At 41.5% G+C, this 17,615-nt stretch overlaps 1 protein-coding gene across 2 annotated transcripts in view; it reads right to left on the reverse strand.

The window, feature by feature from the left end:
• Nucleotides 1–17,615, reverse strand: part of OPCML (opioid binding protein/cell adhesion molecule like) — a 1,153,658-nt gene that overhangs the window by 558,455 nt on the left and 577,588 nt on the right. The window lies entirely within an intron of this gene.

The following is a 17,615-nucleotide window of genomic DNA, read 5'->3' on the forward strand; positions in this document are numbered from 1 at the left end:
ACCCGCGCCCGGTGGGGCACCGGTGTGTGTGTCCACCGCGCGGCGGACGCTCGCCACCCCAGCCAAGTGCCGGCGCGCTGCCCAGGCCGGAGCGCAGGTGGAGCGGACCCACCTCTGAGGACCCAGGTCGGAAAAGCCCGTGCCCCTCCACAGGGTGTCTGTCCCCCAAAGTGGCAAATCTGAATTTCTCCTTACAACACAGCATGCAACACTGTCCCCGTCCTACACTTTATCGTGGCAAACAGCAAGAGCTGGGGAAAACACAGGCAGATCCTAAAAAGTACTAGATCAGATCCTCCTCAAATCCCTCACAGGAAGTGGCGCCTCAGTGGTGCTGGGAGGGGCCTTGCGGTTCGGTGCTCTCAGAGGCCAGCCTCCCCCGTTTCTTTAGTCTAGGATTTGTCTCTTTCCTCTCTAAACACCAGAGCTCTGTTTCCCTTGGGCCCCTCCGGAGGCCTTCTCCGCTCCCCTGGCAGAAGCCCCCCTCCCTTGTATTCTAATTTAATGGTTGCTATGTGCATCTGCTCTACTGTATTTTTTCTCAGAGCCTTTTGTGAAATTAGACTGGGCTCTGCACAATTGGCAAAATGAAATTTAATTCAAAACTAAGCATTAAGCTCTTATCGTTTATTGCTTTAGTTGCTGAAGGATACAAAAGCATACTATTTGCTTTCAGTTCTGAGAGACTGAGCACAAATAAAAACTGCCCCATTCCCCATTCTAAAAGGGTTGGCCCACATATATGTGTAGGTCTAAAATTTTTAATTAGAGCATCTTACCTAGAAGGGAGAATACTTACCACTAATCATATCAGCTATAGTAAAACATATACAGTCATATGGCACTTAATGAAGGAGATACAGTCTGAGAACTGTCTTTAGGAGATATTTGCATTGTGTGGATATCCTAGAGTGTACGTGGCCTACCACCCACCTGGACTGTATGGTAGAGCCTGTTGCTCCCAGGCTGCTAGCCTGTACCGCATGCTGCTGTACTGAATACTGCGGGCAATTGTAACACAGTGGTAAGGATTTGTGTATCTAAACACGGAAAATGTGCAATAAAAATACGGTACAAAAGATAAACAGTGGTACACCTGTACAGGACACTTGCTGTGGATGGAGCTTACAGAACTGGAAGTTGCTCTGGGTGAGGCGGTGAGGCAGTAGGGAACGAAGGCCTAGGACATTACTGCACACCACCGTATCCTTCATAAATGCCGTGCAATTAGGCTGTCCTCAATTTACAAAAATATATTTTTCTGTCTTCGGTAATAACTTGAGCCTACTGTAACTTTTTAACTTTATAACCTTTGAATTTTTCTTAACTTTTTACTGCTGCATAATAACATTAACTTAAAACACATTGTACAGTTGTCCAAAAATATTTTCTTTCTTTATATTCTTACTCTAAGCTTTATTCTACTTTTTTTTTTCTTTTTAAACTTTTTTTTTTTGCTGAAAACTAAGACACAAATACACACATTAGCCTAGGCCTACATAGAGTCAGGACTGTCTTCCTCCTTCATATCTCCTCACACTAGAAGCGCTTCAGCGGCAGTAACGTGCATAGAGCTGTCATCTCCTATGATAGCAATGCCTTCTTCTAGATACTTCCTGAAGGATCTGCCTGTGGCTGTTTTACAATCACTTTTTTAAGATAAGTAGCAGGAGCACACTCTAAAGATAAAGAGTATAGTATAGGAGAGAGATCCAAGATGGCTGATCACTAGCAGCTCGGGATTGTAGCTCCCAGTGAAAGCACAAAGAACGAGAGGACGCCATACCTTCACATGAATTCTTGTTGCTCACGCACCAGGAGATTCCCAGCGGAGGAGCCCCACGGGGTCGCCAGCGCGACTCTTGTGACCGGCGAGGCGGTTTTGCCGGCACCTCAGAGCGTTGGTTCTTGGTGCAGAGTCAGAAAAGCACCATCAATCTTAACGCAGCTGATTGAGTCGGCGCAGTGGGTTGCTCAGATTTCGGTGCTGAGAATCTGTAAGTTGGACGTCCACTCGGAAACCCAATTACAAAGACGGTAATTATAAAGACCACAGATGGATAAATCTACAACGAAGGGAAGAAAACAGCCAAAAAAAGCTGAGAATACCCAAGATCAGAACGCCTCTCCCTCAGCAGGGGATCACAGTTCCTCATCAGCCAGGAAACAAGGCCTGATGGAGAACGAGTGTGTTCCAATTACAGAAGCAGGCTTCAAAATGTGGATAATAAGAAACTTCTGTGAAGTAAAAGAACTTGTTCAAACCCAATCTAAAGAAACAAAGCATTTTGAAAAAAGGTTTGATGAAATGTTAACAAGAATACAAAATTTAGAGAGGAATATAAGTGAATTGATGGAGCTGAAAAACACAATACGAGAACTACGTGAAGTATGCACGAGTTTTAACAGCTGAATTGATCAAGCAGAAGAAAGGATATCAGAGGTCGAAAACCAACTCAATGAAATAAAACAAGAAGACAAGATTAGAGAAAAAAGGATAAAAAGGAACGAGCAAAGTCTCCAAGAAATATGGGACTATGTGAAAAGACCTAATCTATGCTTGATAGCTGTACCTGAATGTGATGAAGAGAATGAATCCAAGCTGGAAAATATGCTTCAGGATATTATTCAGGAAAATTTTCCCAACCTAGTAAGGCAGGATAATATACAACTCCAGGTAATACAGAGAACACCACAAAGATATTCCTCAAGAAGAGCAACTCCAAGGCACATAATCGTCAGATTCACCAGGGTTGAAATGAAGGAGAAAATACTAAGGGCAGCCAGAGAGAAAGGTCAGGTTACCCACAAAGGGAAGCCTATCAGACTTACAGCAGATCTCTCAGCAGAAACCCTACAAGCCAGAAGAGAGTGGGGACCAATATTCAACATCCTTAAAGGAAAGAACTTTCAACCAAGAATTTCACATCCAGCCAAACTAAGCTTCATACGTGAAGGAAAAATAAAGTTTTTTGTGAACAAGCAAGCACTCGGAGATTTCATCACCACCAGGCCTGCTTTACAAGAGCTTCTGAAAGAACCACTACACATAGAAAGGAACAAACAGTATCAGCCTTTCTAAAAAATACCAAAAAGAGCATCAATATAATGAGGAATTTACATCAACTAATGGGCAAAATAGCCAGCTAATATTAAATGGCAGTATTAAACTCACATATATCATTATTAATTCTAAATTTAAATTGACTAAATCCCCCAATCCAAAGACAGACAGGTAATTTGAATAAAAAACTAAAACCCATCAGTATGCTGCATCCAGACCTATCTCATATTCAAGGATACACAAAGACTCAAAACAAGGGATGGAGAAAGATTTACCAACCAAACAGAGAGCTAAAATATATAAATAAAAAGCAGAAGTTACCATTTTTACCTCTGATAAAATAGTCATTAAAGCAACAAAGATCAAAAGAAGCAAAGAAGGACATTATATAACGATAAAAGGATCAATGCAACAAGAAGAAGAGCTAAAGATCCTAGATATATACGCACCCAATACAGGAATACCCAGACATACAAGACTAATAAAGAGACTTAGACTCCCACACAATAATAGTGGGAGACTTCAACATTAATATTAGACAGATCGATGAGACAGAAAATTAACAATGATATCCAGGACTTGAACTCAGATCTGGAACAAGTAAACATAATTAACATTTATAGAACACTCCACTTTAAATACACAAAATATACACTCTTATCAGCATCACATCATATCAACTTAGAAGTTTAAACGAAATGTTGGCTGGCTTCTTGTTTGTTATTCTCTTCCCTCATTTTCTTTCATGTCTCCATTATTAAGGACAATTACAGGCATACCCATATTTAGACTGCATTCTAGCCCAGGCAATAAAGCAATACCCCTATCCTCTCTCCCTCTTCCTCTTTCTCTTTCTTCCTCTTCTTTATTCTTTTTCTTATTATAAAAAAAAAAAAGTTAGGGAGTGATGTGGTTAAATAGATCACACTCACTGAGTATAGAGGAAAATACACTGGTGAAAGATGACAGCTTCACGGAGGTGTATGAGATGGAGAAAACTGGGCTGGGCATGGTGGCTCATGCCCGTAATCCCAGCACATCGGGAGGCCAAAGTGGGAGCATCACTTGAGTCCAGGAGTTGGAGACCAGCCTGGGCAACATAGTGGGAACACCCATCTACGAAAAATTTAAAAATTAGCTGGGCATGGTAGTGCATGCCCATAGTTCCAGCTGTTCAGGAAGCTGAGGCAGGAGGATGGCTTGAGTCCAGGAGTTCGAGGTTGCAGTGAGCTGTGACTGCACTACTGCACTTCAGCCTGGGCAACAGAGTGAGACTCTGTCTCAAAAAAGAAAAAAAAAAGGAGAAAAACGGATGGAACTGAGGTATTTAGGATAAAGAACTGACAGAATCTGGTAGTTGACCAGATCTTTGGAACTGGAGTGATGTTGTCCCAGGTACTCCTCTGCTATGAGACATTTATGATTTCTTACTTTTAGTTATTAACAGCTAAGAACAGGGATAAGCAATTGAACACAGTTGGAAGTAAAAAGCAAAAAAAAAAAAAGGAACCCCTCCCTTTTGCAATTTTGAAAGTAGGCAAAAATGTTTAAAATTGCATGAAATGTTGCAAAATTGTCCAGGTACAACAACAACAGCAACAACAGTATAGTATAGTAAATATAAAATCTAGTAACATAGTCATTTATGTTTTTTATCAAGTATTACGTACTGCACATATTTGCATGTGATAGACTTTCATGGGACTGGCCGCATAGTAGGTTTCTTTACACTGGCATAACCACAGACACATGAGTAACACTTTGAGCTATGACATTAGGATGCCTACGTTGTCACTGGAGGATGACAATTGTTTAGTTCCATTGTAATCTTTTACATACCACTGTCACATATGTGGCCTGTCATTGACAGAGCATCGTGATGCAGTGTGCCACTGGGTTAGATCCTTTCCAGAAAGCAGGTATGATCAAGGTGGCATGCAGTCCAGCTCTCACCCGAGCTCTCCTGGGGTACAAGGCTATGGTGAGTTATGATTCAGAGAGGAGAGGCTGAGGGTTCAGGGAGCAGTCCCACAACTTATTTTGGGATTTCCTACCAGCTTTCATGGCATATGTCTTTTCTCAAGACTTGAGTGAACCCGGGTTTCTGATCAATCAACATTGTACTTCAACCTCTCAATTCTGTGAGTTCTGGTCCAGCATCACCAGACGCAAAAGGCTCTTTTCATACTTTAACTTATGTAAAGCTAGAAAACCTGAGACCTGGCTTATGAATTTCTTCAGTTGGAGGGTTTGGAGCTTGAACACAGGTGGGTTGCAGCCATGGAGTTGGGTCAGGCTGTCCCTCGATGCCTGCAGCTTGCCACTCAGTTGTAGGATCTTCAGATCACCTCCTCTCTCCTGCACCTGCTGGTCTTATTGCTTCTCAGGAGACAAAAATGGGGCAGTGGCTAAATCAACTTATAAAAGATTGCTGGGGACAGGAAGAGTTATTATGGAAAAAGAGAAAGGCTAAGATAGCATGAGGCTCCTCATAGGAAAAGAGTGGCTGAGGCAAGAAGAGCAGCAGAGATGGGTGGAAGTGAGGTGTAAACTTTCTTAACAATATATGTGTTGCTATTGTGAAAAAATAAAACAAGTATCCCATTTTTTTACAGGCCTGGCTTCCCTGAAATAAGATACCTGGAGTCCTAAAGAAGAGGGCCTGTGTCTATTTTCTTCTGCACGAGTGTTTCATAGCTCAGTATTTCTGAGTGAATGAACGGGCTCAACTCACGGGCTAGCAAATCAGAGAAATGACTACAAAAGTCTCATGTCACGTTAATCTCTAGGAGCCTACAGTTGTGTGGGAGAGAGTTCATTTCTCTGTAGAACACTGCTGTGGACTAGTGTGTGAATTTATAGAATATGAAACTGAGACCAAATTGAAAATGGAGCAGAAGATGAATTGAGGTTCACAATGAACGAGGACTAAATAGTTTATGTCAGAACTTTTCTGTGAAATGCTTGGCTGAGTATCACAACAGGGTGGCCCCTAGTGAAACCCTCTTACGTATGTGAAAACAGATATAAAGACAAATTAACCTCATGACTGAGAGCGTAGCTTGAGCATTTCTTATCAGAAATGCTTGAGACCAGAAGTGTTTCAGATTTTGAATTATTTTAAATGTTGGAATCCTTGCATTATACTTACTGTTAAGTATTCCAAATCTGAAAATCCCAAATTCAGTATGCTCCAGTGAGCATTTCCTTTGAGTATCATGTCTGTCCTCAAAAAGTTTCAGATTTTTGGATTTGGAATGCTCAACCTGTACTACTTCTGAAGTCGTATTGTCTGTTTAGATACTGACTTGTCATCTAGCTAGCCGCCTGGCTGGTACCTAGGAATACCTATCCCGCCTATCTTATAGGGTTTGAGGCTTCTTGGCATGTACACAATATGTTTTAAAAATCAAAGTTGGTAAGATGACAGACACAGAGACAACTGCCTTGAAAGATGAATTTATTCCTAACAGTCCCCAAGAGGAGGGACACACCATGCCATGCTGGACCACATAGGGAGGCACCAGGGTTGCTCAGGAGGCAGAAGGAGTGATAGGAAGGCCTAGCACAGGGTCTTTATTGTGATTTCCATGGGAATAAATAAGGGAGGCAAATTTGAGCAAGTTTAGGATTGTAAAGTTTGAATATTTCTGGCAGGCTCTGTTTTACAAGGTGGGGGGTGGTTCTAGTTGATCTGTACCTGGCTCTAGGGTGATCTAGGGCAACAGAAATATTGATTTGGTGTGTGAGCATTAAATAAAAGAAATGTTTGGGGTATGGGTTTTGGACGGATTCGTTTGCTCATACAGGGCATGCTCATGAGCAACTTTTTATTATCTCTAGGAATTAGCTAGCCCTAGGAGAGACAGTCTTTGCAGAATTAGCAAGACCCAGTGTATCAAAGCATCATAAAATACAGAAAATAAAAAACATGATTAATATAAGGAAGAGTTAATGAGATAATGCACGCAAAATATAGCCAGAGGACTTGGGACACTGGAAAATTTAAAATTTAAGAATTGTAAATTGTAGTTACATAGCAAAACTCCCATTTTCATAAGATAACAATTTTTGACCTGAAAAAAAGATGTGAGTGAAAGGTTACAAATGTCCTATGTACAAACTAGAGATTCTGCTCAGACCTACAAAAGTCTCTTTTATGACAATTTATAACAGAAAATGCAAAGTTGGATTGTGATTGCAGGGTGGTAGTGATCACAAGAAAGACCAGTGGCTAGCCAGAGAAAAGCAATTGCGAACACGCTTGAGAATAGGAATCCTCGCCAGAGGTAACTTTCTCAGGTAGGAGAAAGAGGAACAGGGAAGGCGAAGAGCTGTAAAGAACTCTAGGGATTTCCAGGTCAGAATTCAGGTGACTCTAGCAACTTGAAACTGACAGGTAGTTTCTGGAACCTGGAGAAGATAGAATGTCCCAGAGAAGCTGGATGAAAAGTACGGCAACCCACCTGGGAAAAACACCTGTAAAGAGTCTAATCACGTTATCACGTTTCAAGTTGGTTTAAATAAGATTGTGTGCCTATAACATTCCTACTTATATGTGGACGACGTCTGCTGATGGAATGTAGCTCATGACACTGAAGAGATGCATCCTGTGAGAAGGAGCTGCACTATGGTGCACACGACTTATGAACCCCCAGTCATGGAGAAAGACAAAGGGAAGGTGGGCCTTGTGGGTCAGCAACTTCTGTTCAGAACCTATGCGATCCTGGCTGCCAGAGCTGACCGCTGACTACTGCTGCAGCTGCTTTGGTTATTGATGGATACTTCCAACCAGTATCCTGGGCTGTGAAAACTCTCTTACTTGTGGCAGGACATCATCTGCCTTACAGTCTCACATAGAGGGGGATAACCAAGACTAACAGTCAAGGAAAGAAACCAATTTAAAAATGACCAAAAAAGTAATGCAATTTTCACTTATTCATTTATGAATTCATTTGCTCATTCTGTAAATATGTGTTGCACACCTATTTTAAGTTGGGCACTGTTCTAGGGACTGGAGATGCGTAATCAATGAGATCAGCTTTATTATTCTGCAAGGGTGTGTGAGCAGTGTTGAAGTAGGGAGAAAGAGACCATAAAAAATAAATAAATGCATATATTTAGATTGTGCTACAAGCTATATGTTTTTTTTTTTTTCTTTAAGTGTGATGATGCAGGAAGAGTGAAAAATTGAATAGCCAGGGGCAGCCTTTCTGAAGAGGGAGCATTTGACCTGAGCCTTGACTGATCAGCCAGGTGAGGGTTGCAGCTCTCCATAGAGGCATATGGCAGAGGTAGCCCACTAGACCCAGGGACAGATCAAGGTGCAGCTGCAATGGGCCTTGAAGGCCACAGTAACTGTTTTAGAATCGATTCTAAGTGAAGTAGAATAACTTATGAAGCATTTCAGTAGAAAAGTGACGGGATGTGATTGATAAAATTTTACAAGTCACTTTGACAGCTGTGCAGGGGAATAGATTACAGGGGTACAGAGTAGAAGCAGAGGGTATGACAGGAGCAGCAGAGGCCAGAAACCATGGCAGTGGTAATGAAGAAAGAGAATTATGGAGAGCTGAGGGGTGCATTTCAGAAGAATAGTAGTCAGGACTTCCTGAGAGTTGGGACTGAACAAAAGAGAGGGATTGGGGAAGATTTGGGTAACTAGCTGCATTATACAATTTCTTGTAATGGTGATGACACTAGAAGGAATGGGTTTAGGGAGGCAGGACTCAAAGAATGAGTAAAGAGTTCTGATTAAATTGTGAAGCTATCACCTCTATGAGACAGTCCAATGGAGACATCAGAGAAAGGGATTTGAAACTTAGCATGGAGGACTGAGAGTGATACTATTGTTTCATAGGAGGCATGCTTCCCTAATTACCATAAAAATAGTGGTAAAGCTCTGTTGTGTGCATTTTTGGAAGTGGGTATATTATCCATGGAACCCTCAACCTGAATCTAGAGGCTCCTCTACCTTTGTTCGTAACTTGGACATAGGCCTCTTCAGCCAACCCTATGAGACGTAACCTATTTCACTCCATTTAGTAACCTCTTAATATATCTCCTCTACTTGGTCACAATTCATTTTTTGAGAGTAGACTCTACCATTGAAGATGAGGCCATGAAGTTATCACTGTTTTTAAGAAAACAAGAAAATGCTGCTCACTGACCCTTAATGAGTCAAAGGACCTGGGTTTAAGACCTCGGCCTGTTTTGACTTCCTGCTCTGATCTAGGTGGGCTGCATGCCTGTGCTTTAGAGTGCAGTGGGAAAGACTGGAGAAAGCACAGGGCAGTCAGGTGTCAGCCCCAACTCCACCTCTGCAGTTCACTATCTGTGGGACTTCACACAAGCTCCTTACATTCACTCGTCTTCCAGCTGCCACCTCTATAAACGGAGACCACCACAGCGATGAATGTGTAGAATACTTGTGAGTGAATGTCTTAGTCAGCTCTAGCTGCCATAACAAAATACTGCAGACTTGGTGACCTCACAAAAATCGGTTTTCTCACAGTTGCACAGGCTGCAAGTCTCAGATCAGGCTGCCGGTATGTACATGCTCTGATGAGGGCTCTCTTTCTGGCTTGAGACAGCTACCTTCTTGCTCTGTGCTCACATGGGAAAGAAAATTCTGTTCTCAGAAGGCCACCAATTCTAAGAGATTAGGGCCCCATCCTTCTGACCTTTTTAACTTTAATAACCTCCTATAAACCTTATCTCCAAGTAGAGTCACATTGGTCCTTAGAGCTTCAACATATTAATTTTGGGGGCGATGATTCAGCTGACATCGGTGTTAAGTGAAATACTGCATGTAAAGTAATTAGCATTGTGTTTGGCACTCACTAAGTCAATAATAAATGCTAGTTATTACTGCCTGCAGAAAGGGGCCTAAGTCCCTATTGTCACAGGTTTCTTCTTTAAAGTATCTCTGTGGGTGGATAAGCTATACAGAGCAAGACGGAAAAATTCCCAAAGCATCCAAAGGCTTTTTTTTTTTTCTGTGTGTGTTTATAATAAAAGAAACAGGACAGGTCTTTCTCTAATTTTGGATAAGGCTTTAGAATTAGAAGTTGCCTAAAAATGTAAAGGTTTCTGTGGCTATTAATAAGCTTCCATTTTGCCCTGGAGGGGCTGTCCAGATGAGGATGGCTATTGGGGAATTTGGGATCTCACAGAACTGTCTGAATTTATCTAATAAAATTTGTATTCAATTATAAAAATTTCAAACTGTGTTATTCATAAATAAGGAAGACTTACAGCTTGTGTTTATCTGAGAGAAGATTGTACCCAGCTGTTCTGTGCATACATTAGGGAGACATATAAACTGAGAAGCCTGGGTTTAATGAATATTTGTATGACAGAAACCAACCTAAGGCAGTGTGGACCCAGTGGAGTGGAGTGGCTGAGGAGACACGGTAGCTTAGCTTGAGGAAGGTGGCTCTCTGGAGCCCTCTGGTCATGGTGCTATAGTGAACTCAAAATGTGTTGTGATGAACAGAGTGGTAAGAGTTGCCTGGGGCTTCTGTTTTTAGGCTAAGAGAGTCACAAGAAAGGGAATCACATACCACAGAACACAACACCTTGGATAAGACACAAGCACTCTCCTCTAACAAACCCAAACCAATCCCTATATAATAGCTGCTTGCACAATTAATGCAAGAAATCCATGTGGAAGCTTGCTTCTCATTCTTGTTTACACTCTTCCAAAACTGATGCAAATACACTTTCAGTGGTTTTCCTGGTCCGCTGCTGACCTAAGGTCAGAATTCTGGCCCCTTAAATCCCAACCTGTTCCTCTTTTCCATCACAGACCACATCACATCCTTTTCAACCTAGAATGCATCTTCTTGGACTGATGGAAGGAACAGACATTATGCATGAATTAAAATGCCTGGCTTCCAATCCCAGCTCTACTACTTCAAAGCAAAGTGATCCTCTGAGTTTGTGTCCCTGCCTCTGTGAGAGGTGTGCACGAGAGCTTCCTCACAGGACAGCTGTGGGCACGATGATGCATGTGAAAGGGCCTTTCCCACAGCCTGGCATGATGGCAGCTCTCGATGATGGGAAACATTCAATCCTTTTTTTTTCCATTCTTAACGCCAAAATGATGAAGTTGGTGAAACCAAAGCAAACAAAACAACAAAAAATAGCCGAGTAGGCAAACAAAAGCAACATGACAACAACAAATAAAACTTTAAAATAAACAAGCCAACCTAAGGCATATAAGATTTACACCATAAACAGATATCTAAGAGGTTCCCCAAGACTTAAAGAGTGATCCATTGAGAGCTTCAGAATCTAGGGAGCATAACATCAGGCCCTAGCTTACTCTTTTTCCTTCCAAGTTTCTGTGTGCATTGCATACATGTAAACTCTCTCTCTCATTAGAATTGCAAGGTCCCCAAGAACAGAGTGTTTATTTTGCTCATCCCTGATTCCTCTGCTATAGACTAGAGCCCAGTACAGAGTAAGTACTCAGCAAATATTTGCTGCATGAGAGAACTGATGTCCACTCTCCACAGTTTGCAGAAACTCTGTGAAGCTGTCAGCCAAAGACCCAATGCCATTCCCACTAAGGAACTCTCTTAGTAACTCTCTCCTTCCCTCTCTGGCCCCCAATGCCTCAACAATGGGGAAGCACGGGCATCAACTACGTTAAAGCATTTCATTCTAGAAAGGCTGGAGACCCCTATAAAGGGACCAATTTCCACAACCCATACAGTAAAATCAGCCTCATTACTTTATAGTCACACCTCATATAGCTCTATAAATCAAATAACAAAAACCATTATATTGAGACCTACAAGCCATAAAATGTGTTTTTTAAATGTTCAATACTATTATTATAGTCTTACCACAGTATCTAACAGAATGACCATGACAGGTGGAAAATAGCTTCTCCCTCCCCAGGGAACCCAGAGTGTGGAGAAGAGAATGCCGCTGGAGGTGGACTTGCCAGACTCTAAACCTGGACCTGCCCCCTGAGAGCTGGGGCTCCCCAGCAATAGACCAGACTTCTCTGAGTCCAGGTTTCCTACTTGGTTGGATGGGAAAAACAACACTTTTTTCTTTAAAGAACTGAGCAAAATGTATGTAAGGTGGCTTGTAGAGAGCTTGGCACATGGGCGGTAGCCCATGAGTGGTTGCTCCTTGCTGGGCTGTACCTGCTTCCTGCTAAAATGCATCTGACCCTCTGGGTCTTCGAGAGGAGCCAGAACTTGTGTTTTGTATTATATGTTGGTTACTTGAAATCATATCTTTCTTGCCAAACTTTAAATATTTATTTTGTTGACTAATTCACTACTCCATTCAAACATTCTTATTGTTGTTTTTTTTATTTTTGGTGGGAGGACCAACATTCATTGACCATTAGGCGTTTTTCTAGGCCTGGAAATCCAAAGTACATGGTGTGTTACCTGCCTTCAAGGATTTTATAGTCTAGTAGAAGAAATAAATCAGGTATTACAGTATGGTATGATAAATTTTAAATAAAAATATGTACAGAATGCTACAGGATCAATGAGCCCATTAAAATTAGACCAAAGTTCTTGGAAAGCTGCTCAAAGGAAAAGGCTCCTAAGTTCACTTTTAAAGACTGAGTAGGACTCATGATGCCACGCGGCTTCTGATTTCAGCAGCTGAGTGGATAGTGTTACCAGTCCCAGAGACATAGTGAGAACAGTTGACACTGAGTGGAGGGCAGGGTGTTAGACACTCAACTTGAGGTGCTGGTGAAACATCCAAGTAAAAAGATGCTGTTGACAATTTGGATATTTCCATTTTGAGCCTGAGCAGGAGACAACGTTTACAGTCATAGATTTTGGAATCATCTTTGCATACATAGGAGCCGAAGACCTGGGTGCTAATGAAGTCACTGAGCAAGGACCGGAGTGAGAAGACATGAGGCATTAAGTGTGAATTCTGGGAAACACAAATGCATAGGGGTAAAAGGAAGAAGAGCTCATGAGGAAGCCTGAGGAGTGGCCAAAAAAGAGAAGGAAACTCAGGATCAGCGCCCACACGGAAATCAGGGACGAGACCTTTAAGAAGAAAAGAGTGGCTAGCAGCATCCACTACAAGAGAATTCAGGCTAGCAGAGGACGGACAATCATGCTTTTGATCTGCCACAGTGGAGGGCACTGATGAATTTTGCAGAAGCTGTTTTACTGCTGAGGCAGTAGAAGTGAGGCAGTGGTGAGCTGAGGAATGAGTGGAACCCCAGGAGCGGAGAAAACAAATGTGGTCCAGGGTGTCAAGCTTAGCTATGAAAAAAATGCTGGACAGAGATGGGGGTCTGGGGAAGGCTGGTACTGTTTTGTTTTATTTCATCTTCAGCATGAGAATCCTAAATATTTTCTTAATGTGTCTGAAGGTTGAGTTCCTTGAAGGTGTTGTACGGCTGCCTATGTTCATCATAGGGTTCCATACACTGTTGATGATTAATAAATACATACAGGATGAAATTGTTTCAGGTCAGAAAATTTCCATCCCTGGACCCATTCAGAAGCAAGCAACCAACCAATATTCAAAAAATAGTCACAGTGTTCATCATCATCATCATCATCCCACCAGCAGCCCAGACACTAGAACACACACCTGACAGATGCTATCTAATGCAATCCAGTTAACATTTCTGTAAGGAAGGTATTATTTGATAAAGCGGTATATAAAGAAGAAAGATTACTCCTAGTCATTTCTAGCAATGCAAGGTAGAAAATGCTGGATCTTTGCCTATTCCCGTCAAGGTTTATTGCTTCATTACTAGCACCCAGAATAATTCCTGGCATACAGTAGGTTTCCAATCAATATTTATTCAATTAATGATAAAAATAATTATGTATCTCTAGCCCATATTCTCCAATCTCACAGATATTGTAGCTATTCAAGATTCATGTACCAAATATTAAATAATCAAAGATATTTTTCCATATTTGGACACTGGATTTTATCAGTAGCAAATCAGCTAGAAGTGGACAACAAGAATTAGTGGTTCAGTTTGTCCTGCTCTAAAATCTCTGGGCCCATATACTACTGATGTTGGAACACGCTGTTATTTACACGGTAAGAAGTTAATCACAGTGGAAAAGCAGGTAGCCATACCACGTGACTAACAAGCAATGAAGATGGACTTTGGGTATTAGGATTCTAATCCATACAACATAGCCAGATTCATCAGAAATATAGCTTGTGATTTACATAATTATTATGATATATTGTAACTCGGCTTAGAGAGCAAGCCTCTCATAACATATGATTACATGACAGAGCCCAGCCTTTGTTCACAGACACACTCTCAGGCTCTCTCATATGCTCTTGTGTTCTAGGCATACGTCACACGGTATTTTTATTGCAGGTTTTGACTAAAACCTCCAACATTTTGGTAGAAACAAACAACAAATTGTGTTTTGACCAAATTGGATTGGACAGTTTCTAAAATTTTGCTAGGCCGTATGCATCCTCACCACCACTATTCTTATTTTAGACAATAATATCTGGGATCTGTCTCTGACTAACCTCTTTTCATCCATTAATGCCCCAAACCCACTCCTTAACACAGCATTAACATTGTATTCTGTATTCGACCCTAAAAGCTCTCTTCTCCTCCCAGCAACTTTAGTTCCCTGTCACCTGGCTGGATGGAATCAGCTTCACAAAGATTAAATCAAGAAAAACAAAAAACATGGCTAACCATGGTGGCTCACACCTATAATCCCAGCACTTTGGGAGGCTAAAGTGGGAGGATTGCTTGAAGCCAGGAGTTCAAGGCCAGCCTGGGCAACATAGCAAGACCCTAGCTTTACAAAACTTTAAAAAAATCATAAGATGTGCTGGCTCATGCCTGTAGTCCCAGCTACCTGACATGCTGAGGTGGGAGGATTACTTGAGCCCAAGAGTTTGAGGCTGCAATGAGCTATGATCATGCCTCTGCACTCCAGCCTGGACAACAGACCTGTCTCAAACCAAAAACAAAACACAACAAAATAGTCGTTCTAGGTTTTGAGGCTCAAAATTTCCTATGGTGGCAGGAAATACAGTCGAGAGGACTGAGAAGGAAGGAGGCAGAGAATCCATTGTGATGTCCCTCCTCCCTCCTCCAGGCATTAGAAAGTCTCCAGAAAATGGGGGCGAAAAAAATGGCAAAGAGGAGTCAAAAGGAAAGAAGAGGAGAGGAGAGGAGAAGAGAAGAGAGGAGAGGAGAGGAGCATAGCATGGGAGAGAAGCAGGATGGGTCTCTTTTCTCCAGGGAAACACAGCCAAAGGGAGATTATATAGAGATAGAGCCCAAGACAGATAGAGACAAATAAATTTACATACTTAAACATATATTTACCTATAAATACACATACATATATATTGTATTCATAGGCAAACCTCGTTTTATTGTGCTTCACTTTATTGTGTTTTGCAGATATTGGGTATTTTACAAATTGAAGGTTGTGGCAACCATGAGTCAAGCACGTCCATTGGCATCATTTTTTTCCAGTGATGCGCTCATTGTGTCTCTGTGCCATGTTTTGGTAATTCTTGCAGTATTTTACACTTTCTCATTATATCTGGTAGTGATCAGTAGTCTTTGATGTTATTATTCTTTGATGTTACTATTCTAATTGTTTTGGGGCACCATGGAGCCATGTTTATGTAAGGCAGGAAACTCAATCAATAAATGTGTGTGTTCTGACTGCTCTACCAACCAATCATTCCCCAGTCTCTCTCCTTCTCTTTAGGCCTCCCTATTCCCTGAGACACAAAAATATTTAATTAGACCAATTAATAACCCTACAAAGACCTCTAAGTGTTCAAATGAAAGGAAGAGTTGCATGTTTCTCACTTCAAATAAAACTCTAGAAATAATTAGGCTTAATGAAGAAGACATATTGAAAGCCAAGATGGGCTGAAAAATAGATCTCTTGCACCAAAGAGTTAGTCAAGTTATGAATGCAAAGGAAAATTCCTAGAGGAAATTAAAAGTTCTACTCCAGTAAACACACAAATGGCAAGACAGCAAAACAGTCTTGTTGCTGATATAGAGAAGGTTTTGATGGTCTTGATAGAAAGTCAAAGCAGCCACAACATTTCCTTAAGCCAAAGCCTAATCCAGAGCAAGACTGTAACTCTCTTCAATCCTATGAAGGTGAGGAAATGGCAGAATAAATGTTTGAAGAGGTTGGTTCACGAGGTTGAAGGAAAGAAGACATCTCCATAACATAGAAGTGCAAGGTGAAGCAGCAGGTGCTGATGTTGAAGCTGCAGTGAGTTATCCAGAAGAGCTAGCTAAGACCATTGATGAAGGTGGCTACACTCAACAGCAGATCTTCCGTGTAGCTGAAGCAACCTTGTGTTGGAAGAAGGTGCCTTCTGGGACATTCATATCTCCAGTGGAGAAGTCAGTGCCTGGCTTCAAAGCTTAAGGACAGGCCATCTCTCTTGTTAGGAGCTAATGCAGCTGTTGACTTTAAGTGAAAACCAATACTCACTTATCACTCAGAAAATCATAGGGCCTGTAAGAATCGTGCCAAATCTACTCTGCCTGTGCTCCATAAATGGAAAAACAGAGACTGAATGACAGCACATCTGTTTACAGCAGAGTTTACTGACTATTTTAAGCTCACTGTTAAGACCTACTTCTCAGAAAAAAAAAAAAAGATACCTTTCCAAATATCACAGCTCACTGACGATGCATCTAGTTACCCAAGAGCTCCAATGAAGATGTACAAAGACATGAATGTTGTTTTCATGCCTGCTAACACAACATCTGTTCTGAAGCCCATGAATCAAAAACAAATTTCAACTTCCAAGTTTTATTATTCAAGAGATACATTTTGTAAGGCTATAGATGCCATAAATAGGGATTCTTCTGACGGATCTGGGCAAAGTCAACCGAAACCTTCTGGAAAAGATTCATTATGCTAAATGCCATTAAGAACATTTGTGATTCATGGAAGGAGGTCAAAATATCTACATTCACAGGAGCTTAGAATAAACTGATTCCAGGCCTTATATGGGTGACTTTGAGGGGTTCAAGATTTCAGTGGAGGAAGTACAGATGTGGTGGAAATAGCAAGAGAACTGGAACTGGAAGGGGAGGCTGAAGATGTGTCAGAATTGCTGCAGTCTTACGATAAAACTTGAATGGATGACGATCTGCTTTTCACGGATAACAAAGGAGGTGGTTCCTTGAGGTGGAAACTACTCCTGGTGAAGATGCTGTGAACGTTGTTGAAATGACAACAAAGGATTCCGAATATCCCACAAACTTAGTTGATGAAGCAGCAGCAGGATTTGAGAGGACTGTCTCCAATTATGAAAGAAGTTATACTATGGGTAAAATGCTATCAAACAGCATCGCTTGCTACAGAGCGATCTTCTGGGAAGGAAAGAGTGGGGCACGGTGCAAGGGATTAGAGAGCACAGAGAGTGGAAAAGAAAGTAGACTGCAGAGAGGCCAAAAATAGCTCTGTAAGCATCGTCATGATTCACAGGGTTTCCATTTACCTACATCTACTTTGGAAAAAATTCAAGATCTATGCACAATACTACTATAAGCAGCCTC

The sequence above is a fragment of the Saimiri boliviensis genome, chromosome 6 (assembly GCF_048565385.1).
Source record: "Saimiri boliviensis isolate mSaiBol1 chromosome 6, mSaiBol1.pri, whole genome shotgun sequence".
NCBI lineage: Eukaryota > Metazoa > Chordata > Mammalia > Primates > Cebidae > Saimiri > Saimiri boliviensis.